Here is a 6,744-nt window from a genome sequence, read left to right on the forward strand (position 1 = left end):
TATATATAAATAAATAATACAGAATGGGACAAGGACGCATATTTATATATTATTTATACATATATATATATATATATAGTGGTGTACGTACACCTTGTCTCTTATATGTAAGTATATATATATATATATATATATACTTATATACTTACATATATATATATATATATATATATATATATATACACACACATACATACACATACATGCATGCATACATACATACATACATACATACATACATATTTCTCCTCACAGCGATCTTCGGTCTTCGGTCAGTCAACAACGAGAAGAGAAGAAAAGCCAGCAGATCTTTTGACATTCTTCAATAATAATCTGGTAAGCAAAAAGTAAAACAATCTCATCCACACCAAGACATAAACAATATAATCAATACCACAACTGAAATAAGTCAATTGTTGGCTAACAATACTTTAATATAAAGTAACATCTGCTCTTCTTCTACAGAACATGCAGCCATCTTTTATTGAAAGTTTCCCCAATACTCTTGTCGCTTCACGGCTTTCTAAACATTCTTTCATTTCAAGAATTCGTTTCGATGCTATATTTCTTTGTTTGCTTGTGTTTTTGTTGTTGCTTTTTTTTTTCTTTGGTGGCGGGTAGCATTTCTTATTCATTCTGCTTAGTTCCAGGTTGTTTTGTTTTGTTTTTTGTTTTGCTCTTCTTTTTGTTTTATTTCGTAATACACCGTGATTGATGTTTTCGGTTTATCAATTGCAAGCTATTGTCTGCATGTCTATACACGCGCGTGCAGACGCATGCACACAAACGCACACACTCGTAAATGTGTGTGTGTGTGTGTGTGTGTGTGTGTGTGTGTGTGTGTGTGTGTGTGTGTGTGTGTGTGTGTGTGTGTACAGAATGTAGGCTTATACATACACGCAAACACACACAGACACACACACGCACGTGTACATGTGTATATATACATATATAAACATATACATACATTTATATAAAGGTAAGAGAGCGATCTCTCTCTCTCTCTCTCTCTCTCTCTCTATATATATATATATATATATATATATATACACACATATATACATACATAAATATATATACATATATACATATATATTTGTATATACATATGTATACAGATATGTCTGTATATATGAACATATACATATATGTATGAATATATATACATATACATATGTATGCATATATACATGTACATAGGTGTGTGTATGTATGTGTGTATATATATATATATATATATATATATACACACATGTATATATACACACTCACACACACACGTACACACATATTTACATATACACGAATATATACGTATATGCTTGTGTGTGTGTGGGGGGGGGTGTATTTGTCCATATAGACTACATATATTGAAGGTTCTTTATTGACAATCGTTAGAGCGTTTCATAAAGTATATGATGATGTTTGTTCCCAGCTCTTTGGGTTGTAATTTCAAACTCTGCCGATGCCAACTTCATTTTGTCTAATGCTGGTACAGTTGCAGTTTGAATACCGTTGAAACTTAGTTTATCTTTACAATTTCAACCTAAAAATATTTTAAAATGCGTACTATCGGAAACATTAAAATATATGTTAATTACCACACTAAACTTATTCTGTATTATTTATTATGCCTTAGACTGCGGTAAACGTCCTGAGAACTTATCTTGTATAGACGATAAATGCTAAAAAAGTACAGATAATATCGGCTGACGACATTTTGTCAGCACCCGCGGATGGCACTGTTGTATCATCTGATTTCACCGTACTTTGGATCATCAGTCAAACAGTGAATGCCTGTTCGAAAATCATTGAAACCGATATATTTTAACACTGGCTAAACAACCAGTGTTATTAACAGCTAACTTATACACAGCCCGCCAGCTTTCCGCTATTATCGGTGTATTAGATAGCTACCAACGAGAGAATCAGCTTTTGGAACGAGAGATGATTTCGATGATTTCCCTGGACGTTTATCGCAGTTTAAGGCGTTATAAGCATATCCAATTTAAATTGAATGTGTTAATTAATATTCGTTACAAAGGCTGAGCCTGTCGCTAATAGCTAATTCAAAACACGTGCATTTTATACTATCAAGCTTCATCGGCGCTTCCAGGCCATTGTATCAACGTAATGCCTTGCAGTAATGCGCTTATTTTGAAACTCATAACAAATTAACTAATAAAATAGTATCTATGACTAAATTCACTAACATAAGAATTCCATTATTTACATTATTTACATTTGACGGATATTTATCCTCATCTTGTTTGTTGTTAACACAACGTTTCGGCTGATATATAACAACAAACAAGATGAGGACAAATATCCGTCAAATGTAAATAATGTACATAATTCCTCATCTCTTAAATATAGAACTGTATAAGAATTACAGCAAAAATTTCCTAGCCATTTATCCAATTCAAAGTCCCGAGATAAACAATATTCTCTGCTTTCTTTATATCAATGGCAACAATGACATTTAGAAATAAAAGGAATATGAGATTAAATACAGCTAAAGTTGCATAAAGCCTAAACAAAACAAAGGAGGGGCGAGATTGAAGGGGCGGATATGTGTGTGTGTGTGTGTGTGTGTGTGTGTGTGTACATGAAATAACAGGGTGTGATTTTATGGAGATGTGGTTGCTATTTTCATCAGAGCTAGCAACCATTTTGAAATCTCCTTCGTTGACATACGTATATACGTAACACAGTTGGGTCTGATTTCAGAGAGAATTAACTGTTATTTTTATCAGGCCTAGCAACCACGTACCAACTCCCTCGTTGTTGCATATATACGTCTGTACATAGCGGAGTATGGTGACCTCTGAGAGAGACTTTGTTGATATTTCTACCAAGTCTATCTGAAATGAAGAGAGCTCCTTCGTTGGCTCATACATGATTGTAAGCATACATAAGATATGTTGTAATTGGAGGGAGTTTTGGCTGCTTGTACCATCTTGTCTTCACAACGAGTTCTCTCATATGTACATATGGTCTTAGTGTGAGATTTTAGGAGGATTTGTCTGATAAAGGATAATACAGGCATATGTTTCTACATTAGATATTAGGATATGGGGTTATGGTGATTTAGTTACTATTTGTAAGGTCGTGAGTTCAATTCCCGGCGACGCGTTGTGCCCTTGAGCGAGACACTTTATTTCTCGTTGCTCCAGTCCAGTCAGCTGCCAAAAAGGAGTAATACTTGTATTTCAAAGGGCCAGCCTTGTCATATTCAGTGCCACGCTGAATCTCTCTGAGAACTATGTGAAAAGTACACGTGTCTGTGGAGTGTTCAGCCACTTGCACGTTAAATGAATGTGCAGGCTGTTCAGTAGATCGGATCAACTGGAATCTTAGTCATCGTAACTGACGGAGTACCAGTTTGTTTGTTTGTTTTTTATAGAGCCATGGTCAAAGCAATGCATTAAGCGCGTTAGTATTTATTGACATCAAATTATTGACATAATTTTACGAGCAGGCTGTTCCGTTGGTCGAACCAACTGGAACCCTCGTCGTCGTAACCGACGAAGTAGCTTTCAGAACTATCATATAGAGATCTCTTTTGTTGGCTCATACATATATTATACATATTAAAGTAGTATGGTGTGATTATAGGGATATTTGGCTGCTATTTCCTTCAAGTCTAGCTATAACTATCACAGAGATTTATACGTATATATCGCATATTCTTTTGCCGGTTTCAGCTATATGGCTATGCTGGAGCGTAGAGAGATTTGACTGTTATTTCTACCAGGTCTAGGTATAATATAAATGCCTTCAACGTTGTACTGTAAAAGCATATATAAACACTAATTAGATAATACGATATGATACATATAAGCATACATAAAAGAATATGATGTGATTTGAGGCAGATATGGCTGCTATTTCTAGCGGGTTGAAATACTATGTTGGTGCTCCCTCGTTTTTGTACCCCTGCCCATTTACTCTCAACAGACATAACGTTTTTGTCAATACATGACGAGCTGAAGCACTGTCTGTGTGTGTGTGTGTGTGTGTGTGTGTGTGTGTGAGTGTTTGTGTGTGTGTGTGTGTGTGTGTGTGACGAGATGGAAGGCCAAAAAATATTTTGGTTTATTTATTTATGTATTTGTTTATTTATTTATCTGTTCATTCATTTATATGTTCGTTCAAAACATCGAAATCTGATGACTGTTTTAAAAAAGCTGCCATAGGAGATAGCGATGAAAATGTGAACATCCGTCGCTAGCATTCTACTTTCATCTCTCTCCATCTATGTTCTTCTCTTCATGTGTGTCCCTCATTCTCCGCCGTTCTCTGTTCCACTATTCCAGAGATTGGCAAATAGAAAGAGAAAGAAAGATGAAAGAACAAAAAACAATTTGACATCCTCCAAATATATTTTCGAATTTTTCTTTTACCGCTCTTATCTAACTTTATGTGTTTCTACTTTTTGCTAATATCACTCCATTTCAGCTTTCTGTCTTTCTCCATCTTTTTTCGTGGCAAACAGGAGGGTGGTTAAGAAACTCGCTTTGTAACCACGTGGGTTCGGTTTCAGTCCCACTGTGCAGCGCCTTGGGAAAGTGTTTTCTGCTATAACTCCGGATCGACCAATGCTTTGTGAATAAATGTGATAGACGGAAATTGTGTGGAAGCCTGTCATGTATGTGTGTGTGTTCATGTTTGCCATCTCCTCCAACTGCTTGACAACCGGTATCGGTTTGTTTACGTCACCGTTACTCAGCGAAAGTTCAGCAAAAGAGACCGACAGAATTAGCACTGGACTATAAAATGATAAATACTGGATTCGATTTGTACAACAAAAGACCCTTTAAGGCGATGCCCCAGCATGACCGTAGTTCAATGACGAAAAGAAGTAAAAGATAAAAAATATAAATAATAAAACTGATCAGAAGTCTTTAATTTCCTTATCCAATTCGAAAAATAAGGTGATGTTGGCGAAAGACAGATTTAGAACATAGGTCAGATTTAGAAATAGCAAACAAAAAGTTATATGGCCAGTATGGGGCTCGAACCCACGACATTCGCGTTATTAGCACGACGCTCTAACCAACTGAGCTAACCGGCCAGACGATAAGGAGACGTTAAAAATATTATACATATGACATGTGTTTTACACTTGTTCAGATAAGAGTAGAGCTTTGTAACTGGAAGACATCTTTCTGGGCAGCAAAGCTTTACTGGATGAAGGATTTTTAAATGTAGATTTTTAAAAATGATTTGCCATACATTTTTCGAACATCAAAATAAATACGTTTTGTTATAAATCTCTCGCTAACTGATTTATATGTCTATCCTCTCTCTCTCTCTCTCTCTCTCTCTAAACCATTGAAAGCATTGCTGCATATATACCTTTCTTCCTTAGTCAAATGGTTTGTTTCAATATATTTTCTTATCGCGTTCTTTCATAACATTTTATGTTTTAACGTTCATGAAACCTCTTTTATCTTTTATTTCTTTCAGTCTTGTTTCAGACTGCAGCTGTACTGGAGGCACTGCCGTGAACGGTGTAGTCGAACAAATCGACCATAGCCGCCCACCCCCACCAGTACTTCTTAAGTCTGGTACTTATTCTATCGTTCCCTTTTGTCAACCAGTTAAGTTACGGAGACGGAAACAAACCAACGGCGGTTGTAATGCGGTGGGTGGGGGACAAACACAGACACAAAGCCAGACAAACAGACACATACACACGCACGCGCGCGCGCACATATACACACACACATACACACACACATAGATAGATAGATTCTTGAATCTCGAGCGGCCGGTTAGCTCAGTTGGTTAGAGCGTCGTGCTAATAACGCGAATGTCGTGTGTTCGATCCCCATTCTGGCTAGCTTGTCGTTTTTTTTTTTTTGTTTTGTTTTTTTCGTTTGTTATTTATGCAAACGTGTATTATGTTTATCAACCCTGAAAGGATGAAAGGCAAAGTCGACCTTGGCGGAATTAGAAAGAATTATATTAAATGCCGTCTTATTTTGGATATTTATTGCGATAATCTCTGGTTACTTATATCTTTTTCTTTGTTTTAGCTCGTTGTCATGAGGTTGTGGGCTCGATTCCTAAACTGGGCGGCCTTGAGAAAAACCCTTAATTTGACGTTTATTCAATCTATTCCGTTGAAGATGAGTGCCGATCTAGAGTTAATGCAGCCCTCTTCTTCCAGCCGTCACATCCTCGATATTCCGTTGGGTTAAGGGTAGGAGGGCAGAGAGGGTGAATATGTTTGTTCGCAACTGCATTAGTGAAAGCATGGTACATGTTATCTGCCAGACACTTTTGCTCAAGCATGTCAGCTACGACTTGTTTAGATTTAATTATCAAAATCACAGTAGCCATTCTATATTTATATAAAAGAAAACAATTTGCATCTTTTGTAAATAATCTTATCTCAGTATATATTTCTAATCACATTCTTCACTCAATTCGACTTGGGTTTGTCATTCAAACAATATATGAAAATTACGCAAAACAGGCCAATTAGATCTGAAAACTATACTTGAAACACAATAGGATGATCATTTTAGTTATTACATGGAAAAATGCGAGCATGGAAAGTAATATTCTTAAGATTATAAACCTGGAAAAGAACAGGACAAGTTACTACACCAACAAAATCTTATAAAATGACAACGTTCTCAAAGATGTACATGTTTATATGTTATATATGAAAATAAAAGAATGAACAAAATATGATTAAAAAACACACATTTAAGCATGCAATAAGCAACG

The 6,744-nt window shown here is 35.9% G+C and overlaps 2 non-coding genes across 2 annotated transcripts; one reads left to right on the plus strand and one right to left on the minus strand.

Moving 5' to 3' along the window:
* Positions 1 to 5,003: 5,003 nt before the first annotated feature.
* Trnai-aau (transfer RNA isoleucine (anticodon AAU)) lies at positions 5,004 to 5,077 on the minus strand. The gene has a single exon. It is a non-coding gene; the product is annotated as a tRNA-Ile (tRNA).
* A 697-nt stretch (positions 5,078 to 5,774) lies between these two features.
* Trnai-aau (transfer RNA isoleucine (anticodon AAU)) lies at positions 5,775 to 5,848 on the plus strand. The gene has a single exon. It is a non-coding gene; the product is annotated as a tRNA-Ile (tRNA).
* The last annotated feature ends 896 nt before the right edge of the window (positions 5,849 to 6,744 follow it).

This window comes from Octopus bimaculoides, chromosome 9 (assembly GCF_001194135.2).
Source record: "Octopus bimaculoides isolate UCB-OBI-ISO-001 chromosome 9, ASM119413v2, whole genome shotgun sequence".
Lineage (NCBI taxonomy): Eukaryota > Metazoa > Mollusca > Cephalopoda > Octopoda > Octopodidae > Octopus > Octopus bimaculoides.